We start from the raw sequence: 15729 nt of genomic DNA on the forward strand, positions 1-15729 counted from the left end.
TAAAATACTAAAATGTAACCTCCTAAATATATCCTATGCCATTGGGCCAGGCAATAAGGTACACATCAAGTCAGATCATATTTAAAAAAAAAAAAGACATCTGCTTTCACATTAATTTATAGAATTCTATAAGTGCATGAAAAGTTAATTTTTAACATGTGTAAAAATATCAACCCCCCCCTCCCCACAAAGATTGGCCTGGTTGACTCAAGATATAGTATAGTCACCATAACAAGGCTTGAACAATCAAGAGACCTAAGAAGCCACTGCCCCTTTGAGGCAGGCAGCAGAGAAGGATTTTTGTGAGTCTGTAGAGGCAGCTGCCCAGAGAGTTTCAGAAGCTACAAGCAAATCTGGTGGAATAAAAAGTGAGGGAATAAAGGATCTTTAAAGGGAGAGAGAAATTTAGAAGAGGGCTATTTCCCCTACCCCTGCCTGCCCACAATGGAAGTTCCTAAATTGAGATTTGTATTTCAGGCCTAGTCTGTATAGTGACTGATTATTGAATCCTTGATTATGTTATCACTCTTACCTGAGATATACCATTAAGACTTTGTTTTAAATGCAGTCCACATTTTGTACATGTCAACTACACTTTCAATGAATATTGATGAAGATGTGAATTTTCAAAGCTTTCTCTTACAGAAATTTTCAAACTTACATAAAAGTAGAAAGGGAAATATAATGAGCCCCATGGTAATCATCATTCAGCTTCAACAAATAACATTTTGCCAGTCTTCTTTCATCTAGGACTCTCCCTCCCTTTATTTATTTTTAGATTTAATTTATTTATTTATTGCTGATACATTCTAGAATAAATCCTAGACATTATATTATTTCTCCTGTAATTACCTTGTTACATACCTATACCAGATTAGAACATTTTTTAAATTGTGAATTTTTAGCACCGCTATTACTGCTAAATTTTAATGGACATCTAAATAAGAATTAAAGGCAACTTTATTCCCCCTTTCACCCTATTTGAAGATTAAGGTAAATAAACCCCCTCAAAACTGATATTATCATTTAAAAAATACTTCTAGGGAGTTCCCTGGGCATCCAGTGGTTAAGACTCAGCGCTTTCACTGCCGTGGCCCGGGTTCAGTCCCTGGTCGGGGAGCTAAAGATCCCACAAGCCACGTGGCGCAGCCAAAAAGAAAAAAAAATATTTAAATGATCGTCTATTTCATTTGTAGTTTGCTTATAGATTGTAGAGTAAATGTGGTGCCTATTAAAAGTTGATAGGCTAACTTGCAACAACATGGATGGACCTAGAGAGTATTATACTTAGTGAAATAAGTCAGAGAAAGACAAATACTGTATGATATCACTTATTTGTGGAATCTAAAAAATAAAACTAATATATAACAAACAGATTCACAAATACAGAGAACAAACTAGGGGTGAGGGAGCAGGTAAGGGACAAGATAGGGGTATGGGATTAAGAGAAACAAACTACTATGTATAAAATAAGCAACAAGGGTATATCATACAGCACAGGGAAATATAGCCATTATTTTGTAATAACTTTAAATGGAGTATAATCTAAAAATATTGAATCATGGTGTTGTACACCTGAAACTAATAAAATATTGTAAATCCACTAAACTTCTATTTAAAATTTTTAAAATTAAAAAAAATAAAGGTAGGCTAACTGCATGGTATATGGATACCTAGTGGTTCTCAAAGTGTGGTCTGGGGACCAGCAGCACCTGCATCACCTGGGAACTTGTTAGAAATACAAATTGTTGGGCCCCAACCTAAACCTAGTGAATCAGAAACTCTGGGGTATATAACACAGCAGTCGGTGTTTTAACAAACCCTCTAGGTGGTTCTGATACAGGCTAAAGTTTGAAAACCACTGGCATATGGTATGGGGTCCGAATCCAGAGATAACTGAATGGCTGAAACCTGTAAGTTAAATTGATGTAGCTCTCTGCAGATGACTGTCATCCTTAACCTTTCTTCTCCTTGTAACTCATTGTTGATCCAGTCCTGTATTTTCTCCTGCTACCAAAATGCGAAGACTTAAAATGCAACATCCTGAAAATCACTTCTGGTTCCACTTTTCAACAAAATTTTCTTGCATACAGTACTCTTTGAATTTGATAATGAAAATCATTCTTCAGCCCCTACACTGCCAAGTTCAGAATAGCCTCACATTGCTCATTGCCATTAAACTGTCCTCCAGTCAAGCAGTGAAAGGGTTAAGTATTTGAAGTCTCACTTATAAGCACTAGTGTGACAGCAATTAGTTGAAATTGTACAGAACAGACCTGCACTTCTAGAAAGAGCCAAAGCTTCAGTGAAATGTGAGCAGTTAATCTACAAATGATAGAGTTGGAAGTGGTCAGCCTCTCTAATTCATAATAAGTAGCAGTTCTGAATTCTTTTTTTAGGTCTGAAATTTTCAAAGTGTGGCACAAAAGAAAATTCTTGTAGTGGTTTTAGGTCTCTAAAGGTCTTCAGAGTTGCATAAATCCACACTAAGGTCAATATTGGTCTCTAACTGTATCCAAAATAAAAATCTTAAGGTAGATAAAGGCTAGATGAAAGTCAGACTTAGTTTTCTTTTCTTTTCCTGCAAACTACTAATTTGCTTATAACAAACACTTCCATAACCTAGCCATTTGGCTTTGTATAGATTTGGTCTGTTTAGAGTTTTTTTTCCAATCTTATTCTGTTTAATTTGATATTTCCAAGACCCTATATGCACCATAACTAGTGACTACAGCATAAGAAATCTTTTGCACGGGCCTATATGCTTGTTAACTTTAGGCTTATGAGTAAATAGTAGAAGAATACTGGTTCAAAACAAATAAGGAATAAGAACCCAAGAGAAACCAAACTTTATTTCCCCCTTTTATTTTCCCAGAAGAATTTAAATATTCAAAAAAAGCCTAGGGTATAATTAATTGAGGTAATAGTACTTAAAAAATGATCTTGCTTCAAAATCTAATTCTTGTTTCAGAGAATTTTATGTTTCAAAAATATTTTTTACATGCAAAATTATAAATGTCCATTTGTTACAAAAACTTTTGAGCTTTTTTTTAAAGTCTGTGTTGTGTTTTAACTTTATTTCGTTACTAGGTACTAGGGATTCCTTTTGAATTCCATTAGCTTAAATAAGGGACTTTGCATTTTTGGCTAAAGCATCAAAAATGTATTTTCTCATTAAATATTGGAATTTTGTTTGGCAGTGATTAGGCTCTCCTTCTGCCAGATTACTGACAATTGGATTGAGGAAGGAAAAAAGAACACACGAGTATGTTCATGAACAATTACTGATGTTTCAGAGGAACTTAAGTTGAAAACAAAGACCCCAAATTTCCCCCATAAAATTAATCTGAAGTGGAGAAAAACTTGCTAAAAATTATTTTATTTTTCATTAAATAAACATTGTGCAGGGATTTCCTAGCAGAAATTTAACAAAGGCCTGTGTTAATCATTAAGAGAATGACCTGACTCACCTGGAAAAACTTGTTTTTCTTTCACCTAGATTTTTGTTTGTTATTTGACTACTAAAAAGAATGTACTGTACTTATGCCTTTCTTGGTTTTCTACTGTAAATATTTCAGATACATTATGTTCTTATAGCTCATATAAGAAGTAAAGGACTTCCTTGGTGGCATAGTGGTTAAGAATCCGCCTGCCAATGCAGGGGACACGGGTTTGATCCCTGGCCTGGGAAGATCCCACATGCTGCGGAGCAACTAAGCCCGTGCACCACAACTACTGAGCCTGCGCTCTAGAGCCCACGAGCCATAACTACTGAGCCTGCGTGCCACAACTACTGAAGCCCGCGTGCCTAGAGCCCGTGCTCCGCAACAAGAGAAGCCACCTCAATGAGAAGCCTGTGCACCGCAACGAAGAGTAGCCCCCACTTGCCGCAACTAGAGAAAGCCCGCGCACAGCAACGAAGACCCAATGCAGCCAAAAAAAAAATTTTTTTAATAAAATAAATAAATTTTAAAAAAAGAATTAAGTAAAAAGACCTATACTTAGTATGAGTTATAAATCAATATATGGTCATTTATATGTAACGAAATGTAACAAAAATATTAATACATGGGGATAAGTATCCCTGCTCCACCTACCTCAGAAGATTGTTGCAAGGATCATATGAGTAAATGTACATGAAAGAGCTTCAAAAAGTATAAACTATATAAGCCCAAGGAATCATTCCTCTAATTAGAGTTTACTAATTATGGGTTAGTTTCATACAAAATGAAACAGTTGTGGACCAGTATCTGATTAATCAAGGATGTATAGTGATGAAATTCACTTATACAGTTTCTTGACCATTTCCGTGGCTCTCAAAATCCTTTACATACATTATCTCTTTGCCTTCCACTCTCTACATGGTTACTCCTGTGTTTAAATCAGAAGTGTATGGGTAATGGCACAGAGATAATTGGAGAAATTGTTGCTGTACAATTGTGGAAATTGTGTTCATAAACTCTGCCATTCAAGTGGCCCTTAAATAGATTTACTTGGTCAGTCAGGCCAGCTCTGTTTTCTAACATATGAAAATAAGACTATATAAAACAGATAAATTCAGGGAGGATAAAATAATTGGTCTGGTACTCTTGCACTATGCCGTTGTGTCTCTCATTCATTATAGTCACAGCACCTCTATAATTTACAGCTGAAGAACCCCAGACATAGAGGTTACCTGACTCACCTAAATCATATGGTGAATCACGAGTCGAGCTGTTCTTATAGGCAGTGAATATGTTTCTGGCTAATTTTTGGCATGAATTAGCTAAATTGGCAGCCTCACTGTCTGAACTTTGAGTGTATACGTCCAAATCCAGGCCTTTTTTTGTACAGCAAGACCTGGCTGGCCATATGATACCAAACCACAAAGCCAAATAGAAGTAATAAATAGGTATATGTGGTCCTTAGCATGTCTACTCAACTAGAATTGAAAAATTAAAGTAATTCTAAAAAACAAAATTGATTAACTATGTTTCTGATCTTAAGAATTTGGAAATGAGGAAGAGAATGTTTCACTATGTTGCCAAGGCAAACCGTGGAGGTCAGGAACCATGTCTTCCTAATCACTATGTTCCCAATGACTAGCATGCTGTCTAGTCCATTAATAAGCAGAGTTAATTTTTTCAATACATAGATGTATGACTGAAGGAATGAAAGAACAAATTAGTAAATGAACGGAGTGGGAAAGCCTCATCTAAAAGTTGTGCGTTGACAGATATAATACAATTTGGAATCAATACTGACTTTCTACAAATTTCACTTTTGTTGTTTTAATGCACCAACATTAAACACCTACTACGTACCAGGCTCTGTGCTAGATGCTAGGGAGTCCATCCTATCACTGAAGGGCAATAGGAACTGTATCTAACTCAAACTTCGGGGAGGGTGTTGGGGGGCAGTATTCTGGAGTACGGGGCCCTTGCAGTAGTCAAGGAGGTGGCGGAAGGGATTTCTGCCTAGGAGAGAAGCATGTGCAGAGCTCAGAATCAAGAAAGTCTGACATATCTGAAGACTAAAAATGGAGGTTTTGAATGAGAGGTCTAAAGGCATTTGCTGGGAATCCTCAAGGCCATTTTGTGTGTGCTAGGTCTCCTTGGGTATAAATTTTGGATCAGTTTGGTTTTCTTTCCCCCTACAGATGAGAGAAGTTCAAGATGGTATGATGGGTTTTGAATTTCTGAGCACGAAACCGGTAAGTTTTTTCTAAAGCAGGTTTTGTGAGGTATGTTGGGGTATAAAGGAAAGGATATTCACTCACCAGGCAACCATCACCTTTTCTAAGCCTTTGCTGAGGCTGGACGGTATATACAAGGCTCACACAAGTTTCTTTTTATTTGAAATATATATTCAAATTAAGCCACCTTGTTTAATACGTTTAATGAAACCTTGTTTCACTTCATCGTTGACCTCCACCAGTGTCTCTTAATCCTATTCAATCATACCAACAGTGTGTATTAATTGCTTGCGGGTGTACACAGAAGTTCTGGGAGATAAGTGATAGAAGAAAGTAACACCCAGGCTGGGTCCTCCTGCAGTTTATAGTCTTGGTAGCAGAAAGAGATTTACATTCATCATTCACAAGGTATTCCCCCATTCCAAACATAATGCAGCGACCATTGGTAACCACGGTGTTGTTTAACTCAAAACAAATCAAAGGAACAAAAGAGTGTAAATATAGTGTGATACAGAGCTAGATTGTGTGGTATAGACTAACATTATTACAGGAACAAAGAAGGACAAATGAGGGTGTGGCCCAATAATTGGAGCAGGTTTCATCAGAGTGGTGCGACCAAAGCTACAGGACCTGAGATTGTTGAAGGCTGTTCAGATACTAAAATTTTATGATTGTATGTGATATATTTGTTGTTGTTGTTGTGTTGTTTTGTTTTGTTTTCTATGCAAGGTTAATGGAGGACAAAAGTACCCACTTGGGCTGTTATGCTATAGGCTTCTGTGTGTGTTCTGGCATGTGTCTTGAATAATATTTTAATATATTTCCATACACATTCCATTAAATAATGACTCTTTGAACAGCATTTTATCTTAAAAGGAATTCAGCCTCCATTGCTTCTAAGGAAAAATTAGAAGCCAAAATTCCCTCAAAGTCCTGCTCAAGCATTCCCTCTTCATTGGGAAATGGTCAATTAATTCAAATAACACATCAGGAACGGGAGCAACTCAGCAGGTGATTCATGGTGTGATTGAAAGGGCCTGGTACCCTTTCTATGACAGTTTCTTCATCTGTCTGTAGGAAATAATGGTCTCACAGAGGTGTTATGAAAAATAATTAAAGTTGGTAATGTGCTTTGAGATCCATGGATGAACTGCGCTTTCAAAGTGCATAATTACACACCACAGTGAGTCTCTCAGGCTGGTTTCCTCTACTCAGTCTTTCACAGGTATTTAAAATGACCCAGTTCAGGTAGGTTTTCCTTGTTCTCAAGTTGCTACTACATTTTTTAGCCACTGATACCAGTCGCCTCTAAAATGTTTAGAATACAACCCACAGTAGTAGTAAAGACCACTAATCCTTTGGCTTTAGGATTTTTAAAGTCTTTTCTTTGGGGGAGTTTAGTTTTCCAGATCACTCTCTACCTTCATTCTCAATCTTTCCACTTCAGTTGGCTCACTTATCTCCTCTCTGACGCCAGTCCCAACAGATTGTAAAAGATCAGCTCAGTGGCTTCACTGAAACCAAACAGGAGGTCCCTCTTCGCTTTGCTTAATACTTGATAATTTCATCTTTGCTGTTCTTATTCCTCTTCTTTCCCTCCTCCCCTCTCCCCCATTTTAATTGGCCTGTTGGAAACACCCAGCAGGTGAAATTCTTTAGATGACTCCACAGCAGGAGAGGAAAAGAGATGCTGAAATCCAAATGTTGAGTTGTTGGGTGGGGGGAGGAAAGAGGCTAGGATTGGCCAAGCAGAAAACAAGAGGGGAGATGGGAGCAAGATGTTGTGACAACATCCAAGTCTATCTGGGTAGTAAGGGGAAACCTAGAACAACAAAACCAACTGAGAACACATGAGAAAAGAACCATTGACCCCTAACCTGGGCAGCCTTCCCACAAACTTCTTTTGCCATTTTGCCATTTGAGAGAAGGAAGCAAGAGAACGTGGTATTGCTCCGCATCACAGGAAAAACAACGTCAAGCGTATATTTCGTAATGCCCTTGGATTCACAGTGACATCTTTATGTTCAAAGGAAAGCACACTTCTTCTGAACGTTTGGTTCCAAGATGGAATATGAAATGGAATCTGAGACTATGAGTATAAATCAAACTTTTCTTAAGCGCCTTTTGAATTCTGTCATTTATCAATATGTGTTACAATTTCAACATCTGAATCTCGGGCAAAAGCTTTCCTTCATTCCCCCCAACCCCAATGTTCTGTCTGCACTGCCTGGTGGGGGCAGGGGGCAGAGTTTCCTTTAATAGAAACCACTGCCTGAAGCAGTGCCCATGCTGAAGGGCTTCAGTTACCGTCACTAAATTAGAACTTTACCAGAGTTAAATATCCAGAGACTGGGTCAATTTTACTCTTTTACTTTGCTGGTAGGAAATATTTTCCTTCAAATGGAGTAAAAAACACAAAGAGGGCTTTTACCGTTCTTGAAATACTGTAGCACTGCATATGCTTCTCACTCTAAGTGCAGAAAACTTTTGAAAAGTTATCTATTTATATAACATTTTGGAAATGACGAAATGTAAGAAATGGAGGACGGATTAGTGGTTGCCACTAATCTGACCGCCTAGCCAGTGCTTTTCCAAAAAAGGGACGTGTAAGAAACAAGATGTAAAGGTCACTGAACTAAAAATCAAAAGAAATAGATTTTATTAGTAGCTCTGCCATTGTACGTTTTGAAAAGATACAAAATACAGACTTTTTTTTATATAATGAGAAGGGGAGATCAGAGGGAGGTGGGTGTGGTTATAAAAAGGCAACTTGAGGAATCCTTGTGGTGTGGAACTGTTCTGTATCTTGACTGTGGTGGTAGATACATGAATCTACACGGGTGATAAAATTGTATATAAATTAATACAAACATGCATGCATGCACACACAAACACACGTACACAAATTAGTACAATTAAAACTGGGGAAATCAGAATAAGACCAGTGGATTGCATCAATGTCAATATTCCGTTGGGATATAATACTACAGTTTTACAAGATGTTAACACTGGGAAGACCTGGGCAAAGTGTACAAGGGATCTCTCTGTATTATTTCTTATAATTGTAGGCAAGTCTACAATTATCGCAATAAAATTTTCAATTTTAAAATAGTTAACCAGGTCTTTTCTAGGCCCCACTCAAATAGCATAGGCAAAGAGACAAACTACCCATGGCTGAGATAAAGAGAAGAAAGCTGGACCCTGAAGACTGACTGACCCAGAACCAGAGTTTGATAAATCAGAAAAGAAGAAAAAAAGGTTTTTGGTTACAACTTAACATTCCATGTAAAGGATTTAGTTTACAAATTAGTAAAAAAGATGCTGAATTGTACAATATTTATTTCTCTTTAAAGTTGGTCTAGGGCTTCCCTGGTGGCACAGTGGTTAAGAATCTGCCTGCCAATGCTGGGGACACGGGTTCGAGCCCTGGTCCGGGAAGATCCCACATGCCGCGGAGCAACTAAGCCCGTGCGCCATAACTACTGAGCCTGTGCTCTAGAGCCTGCGAGCCACAACTACTGAACCCATGTGCCACAACTACTGAAGGCTGCGCGCCTACAGCCTGTGCTCCGCAACAAAGAGAAGCCACTGCAATGAGAAGCCTGTGCACCGCAACGAAGAGTAGCCCCCGCTCGCCACAAATGGAGAAAGCCTGCACGCAGCAACACAGACCCAACACACCCAAAAATAAATAAATTAAATAAATAAATTTTTTTTAAAATTTAAAAAAAGAAATGGTAAAATTTATTAAAGAAGAAAAAGACAAAGTTGGTCTAAGATATGAACTTTAAAATACAACTGTAATGGGGATATATATATGTATATGTATAGCTGATTCACTTTGTTATAAAGCAGAAAGTAACACACCATTGTAAAGCAACTATCCTCCAATAAAGATGTTTAAAAAAAAATAAGTAAGATAAAAAGATGTAATGTACAGCACAGGGAATATAGCCAAAATTTTATAATAACTATAAATGGAGTATAATCTATAAAAGTAATGAATCACTATGTTGTACACCTGATACTAATATAATTTGTCCATTATACTTCAATAAAAAATATAAATTAAAAAAAAAATACAACTGTAGAGGGAGATCAGCTCGGTGCTTTGTGACCACCTAGAGGGATGTGATAGGGAGGGTGGGAGGGAGGCTCAAGAGGGAGGGGATATGGGGATATATGTATACATATAGCTGATTCACTTTGTTATACAGCAGAAACTAACACAACAATGTAAAGCAATTATACTCCAATAAAGATGTTAAAAAAAACAACAACTGTAGACAAGGACTTACTGTATAGCACAGGGGACTATATTCAATATCTTGTAATAACCCATAACGGAAAAGAATCTGAAAAAGAACATATTTTATATATATATGTATAACTGAATCACTTTGCTATACACCTGAAACACTGTAAATCAACTATACTTCAAGTAAAAAAAACAAATAACTGTACCTCCTAATGCCTATTTAATTATTTTATTATAGAATTCTATTTTTATGAATAAGGGTGAGGAAATCATGCTGCTGTCTGGGCAGAAATTTGTCTTAACCCAGGTGCCATCACTGTGAAATGACTGCTTCAGATTTGTTTGGAGAAATGAATAAATCTTATAAAGGTTAAATCTTCACACTAAGAGTATCAAGTGTCAGCAAATGTAGATACAGATTTTTTTTTGGAAATGAAGAAAAATATTAAGTCTAGGTTTTGAATATATATTTGAACCAAAAAGGTAGCAGTAGATAAGACCAAAGTGAGATGCAAAAGACTCTAGTTGTAGCCACTGATATTCTCAGTTAGATAATTATTATCCTGAGGGAATAAAAGGGGAAAAACCAGCTTAGCCCATCTGTTTAAGTATTAAAAGATTCTCCAATTAAATTATCCTGTGTGAGTCAATAATGAGGTAATTCAGATAGAATCAAACTAATAAACACCTTGATATAGAATTGAAAAGAATTCCGGGTCAAAGTCAAATCTCTGCCTAGTATCCTATTGGTATAATATGCAAGACTAGGTGTGGCTGAACAATAATGAATAATGTATATGCTGGAAGTCCAACTACTGTACGGATATTCCTGGCAAATAACAGCATTCTTTCAAACAACATCCTGAAGGCTCAACAGGATGATATTTTCCATCCCCACAAAGACGAAGGATATCATCCAAGCAAAAAGGAAAATAATTTCCTGGAGGCTGAGTTAGGGATCTCAGCACCAGCGTGGAATAGGAGAGAGCTCATAACTTAGCAGACACACAAGATCAAGATTACCACATTGGGGAAAACATGGGAGAAAGGGAAGGGCTGCTCTCCTAGAGGTTTGCAAAGACACGGCAAAATGGAACTGTCAGCTAGGTACACTATAAAAGAATTAAAGGGCTATACAGTGATTTCTAATGAGCCAGAAAAGAAACTGGGTGGAGGGAATTGAAAAACAGTATTCTTGAAAGCAAAAAGGGGGAAAGAAGCAATGAAGAGCTCCAGATCCAGAGGCTGTGAATATTAGCACAGAACTGATTCCAAGACCTCCAAATGCCTGGGAAATTATACATGAATGAACCGGTCCTAGGCTGTAAGAAGAAAGTGAAAGAAAAATAATAAGAACTTAAAAATGAGGATTTCAGAAAAGTATTACATAGTAACTGAAAAGGGAGTCTGGCCATATGTAATTTGGCTTTTTTGGCGCAAAGTTTACTTTGACATTCAAGTATTCCAGGTGGTCTCTTACCAAATCTGGTGGCATTAAGCCAATCACAGTTTCATGGCCACTTAAAAACCTAGAGTCTATTATTTCAGAAACATATGAAGGATCTTGATGGCAATTCTTTCTGTAAATACAGTATTGTCTTAGATAATAATAATTATATGAAAACCTCTCCTTCTTTTCTGGGGCTAAGTATGCTGTATTGTAATCTACTGCCTGTCAATTTCACCCAATAGACTATAGACTTCTAGAAGGTAAGAACGGTGGCTTACTTTTTCTGAATCCCAAGTGCCTGGCATATGCTAGGAAATCAATAAATGTTTGCTTCTTTAATAAATGAACAGCAAAGAAAATTTAGCAAAAATGAAAGGCAATGTTAACTTACCCACTGGGCAGGCAGCTAAATTCTGAAAGTGTTTCTTAGTAATCTCTACATGATGACATTGAAGAAACTAGATAACGACCGAACAATTTCTTTGAGGAGGTTTGGGAGAAAAGAGTTCACAAAGGAAAGGAACAATACAAGAGAAGCACAATTCCTGTGTGATGTTCTAAGATACGATAACATTAAACTGCAACTGGTAACAAGACTTTTCCCTTCCAGACTTACATCCAGCTTCCCCTTTCATCAGCTCCTCCCTGCAGTGTACCTCCTGTTTTCCTTTAACCACACAATACCACTTGCCCTTCCTGAGATAGGTCGTGCACTTTGACTCCTCTGTGCCTTGGTTCATTATATTCACTTTGCCTGGAAAGCTCTTGCTTCCATTATCTTCCTGGAGGATTCCTTATTCACCTTTCCATTGCCAGTTTGTCTCACTTACCTATTGCTGCATAACAAACTCCCCTAAACTGAGTGGCTTAAAGCAACCTGATTTATTATTTCCCAAGATTCTTTGGGTTGGCTGGGCAGTTCTGTTGGTCCTCTCGGGCTCACTTGTGTGGCTGCAGTCAGCAGGTGGGTCATCTGGGGGCTGGGCTCAGCTGGGACACTCTCACACCTGGTCCTCTCTCTCCACGTGGTCTCTCTTCCCCCATGGCCTCTCTCTCCACATAGCCTCTTTCCAGCAGAGTAGCCTGGGCTTTTTTTCCATGGCAACTGGGTTCCAAGAGCAAAAGCAGAAACTGCTAGTTCTCTTAAGGCCTGCCTAGGCTCAGAAATCCCAGAATGTCACTTTTGCTGCATTTTACTGGTCAACGCAAGTTACACGGTCAGCCCAGATTCAAGGGGGAGAGGAAATAGACTTCACCTCTTGATAGGAGGAGTCGTAGCATCACATTGTGAAGGGACATGAGCACAGGGAGGTATAATTCGCTGGATGTCATTTTTAACAATCATACATCTGAAATGTCACCTCTTTATTCATCATTTGTGTTATATATATATATAGATAGATAGATAGATAGAAAGATAGATAGAGAGAGAGAGAGAGAGAGAGAAATCACATTATCTCATTGACATTATCTCATTACCTGTGTCTATGTCTGTTTGAAGTAGGCAGGGGTTTAGGAAAACAGCCTGAAAGGACCACTTTCTGTAATCTGACTGGGGAAAGCTATACTCATGAGATACAGTTGAAAATATAATTTGGGGCCAGATCGTGGGGGACCTTGAATGCCGTACTAAGAAATTTAGATTTTATTTTGCAAGCATTCAGAACTGAAGTCAAGAAAATCTCTCCCGGACTTCCCTGGTGGCACAGCGGTTAAGAATCCGCCTGCCAATGCAGGGGACATGGGTTTGAGCCCTGGTCGGGGAAGATCCCACATGCCGCGGAGCACCTAAGCCCGTGTGCCACAACTACCGAGTCTTTGCTCTAGAGTCCGCAAGCCACAGCTACTGAGCCCGTGTGCCACAACTACTGAAGCCTGTGCGCCTAGAGCCCATGCTCCACAACAAGAGAAGCCACCACAATGAGAAGCCTGTGCACCGCAACAAGCCCACGTGCAGCAATGAAGACCCAACACAGCCAAAAATAAATAAATAAATAAATAAATAAATTTATTTAAAAAAAAAAAAAAAAGAAAAAGAAAATCTCTCCCCAAACTGCTTCTCCTATATTTCCTATCTGGGTGAATGGTAGAAATAAGGATTCACATATTCTACCTACCTTATCCAAATGGCCTCTAAGTGCTGCTACTTCTTACAATTCCTAAATATCTCTTGACTCTGTCCCATGCTCCCATCTACACTGCCATAGCTTTAGTCCAGGGCCTCCCTCATCATTTCTCCTTTGACCTATTGTCACAGCCTATTAACAAGTTTCCCTGATACTAGTCTTGCCCCCTTGTCCATCGTCCATGATTCCACCAGAATCATCTGCTGATGTTAGCCCCCTCATTATAAGCCTTCATGGATTTCTATCACTCTCAAGATTAAGTTCAAACTCTTTGGCACTGATTACAAGGTCCCTCCACAATTTGGTCCCTGTCTAATCTCACTCTACTGCCCCCCTGCCCCTGTCCTTTATATTTCAGCAATACTATACTTCTTGTCGTTCCTCGACTCATGCCGTATCCCCTGATGTCTTGGTGCCTTTGCCCATGCTAGACTCTGTGTCAAAAACCATTGTCCCCTTCTCTGCTTGGGTAACTCCCAGTTTTCTTTCAAGACTCAATCTCTAGGACTGCTGCCCAGACCCCCCTCTCAATCTGGGTTAGGTGCCCCTTTTCTGTGTTGCAATATCACCCAGTGCTTATGGCTATCAGAATAATACTATTTATTGATCACTCACGTGAATAACTCAATTCTTGTATCAACTGTATGAAGTAGATTCTTATAGTGACAGCTAGTAAATGAGGGAGCCAGGATATGAACCCAGGTGGCCCAAGGACCTACTATTGAAAGCACTATACTATTTTCTCGCTCAGGCACAGCACTCATCACTCTGTACTGTAACTGTCAATTTACCTATAGGTCTCCCCCACTGATTGTGAGTTTCTCGAGAAGAGAAATTATGTCACATTTATCTTTTTATCCTCAGAAACTAACATAGTGCCTGCCACATAATAGGCACTCTAAAAATATGAGTTGAATGGATGGGTGGACAAATGAACGAATGAATGACTCCTGAAATTTATGAGTGATTCTTCTTGCTCTGTTGTTTTAGCCATTTTTTAAAGATAAAAAAATGCTTATAGAACTAGAAACATACTTTGATAAAGACCCAAATTATATTAAGGAAAAGAACAGAGAATTGTTCACAGGTGATAAATTTTCTGTTTACTGATGTTCTGTCAGCAGTTTAAAAAATGCAAGCAAAATAATTTTATTAAGAAAAAATACGCAACAGTCTAATAAAAAAGGCACTAGATAACAGTAAGAGTTTAATTCTTCCTTCAACTCCTCCCCATTAAGGTAAGACATGAAATGAAACCTACTATTAAGGGAAGCTAGAGAGGGACACAAAGGCTGCCTAAGAAAGATATAAGCTTGACCAGAATAAAGATATTAATAATACATAGAAATATAATACAATAATATACTGAAAGGTCTTGGTTGTAGTAGAAAGTACATACATTTTGCACCCTAATAGATATGAGTTTGAATCTTGCCGTGGCACTCTCTGTGAAAGTCATTTAAACTCTGAACCTCAGTTTTCTCAACTGTAATATGGAGATCATAATATCTACCTTAGAAGGATGCTATGAGGTTTTACAGATAAGGTACCATGCCTAGCCCAGTGCTTGACATAGAATGGGTGGACAATAAATGGTAGTTTTACTTGTTATCTACTTGACCTTTTATATGCCTCAAATATATACATACATATTGTTGCAAAGTGAGTTGGGGATAGAGAAAGAAAATATGTCATGAAAACCTGCAGTATACTGTGGAAAAAGCACTGGACTTGAAGTCAACCAGACCTGGGGCTGAATCCTGGCTCGACCATTTCAGAGCTTTGTGACCCGGGGGAAATTCCCTTAACCTCTCTGAGCCTCAGTTTCCATATCTGTAAAACAGGGATAATAGTACCTACTTATAGAATGAGGGGGTTTGTTCACTTATACCCAGGTCTAAAAACCAATTTAAAAATTAGTATTTTGGTTTGTGAGCTCTGAAAAAACAAAGCTCATATTTATGAACGACAACCTAATTTAGGAGTCACAGCCATCAAAAGGCTCAAATAATCTGGTGTGATCCCAAAGACTTTGAGAAGAAATTTTTGTAAAAAGAACATGAAGTACTCTGGAAAATGTAAAATAAGAAGAATCTACCTACTTATACCTGAGGTGGCTTCAACAGTACTTGGATATTGGAAACACGGTATCACGATGGGTTCACTGAAAAAATTAGGTCCTGGATATGCAGAAATGAGTTCTGGATCCAGAATTAAGTTG

At 38.1% G+C, this 15729-nt stretch overlaps 1 long non-coding RNA gene across 1 annotated transcript in view; it reads right to left on the bottom strand.

Moving 5' to 3' along the window:
* LOC309620799 overlaps nt 1-15729 on the bottom strand; it is a 154813-nt gene that overhangs the window by 121952 nt on the left and 17132 nt on the right. The window lies entirely within an intron of this gene.

Source organism: Balaenoptera borealis, assembly GCF_965194805.1.
Source record: "Balaenoptera borealis genome assembly, chromosome: X".
NCBI lineage: Eukaryota > Metazoa > Chordata > Mammalia > Artiodactyla > Balaenopteridae > Balaenoptera > Balaenoptera borealis.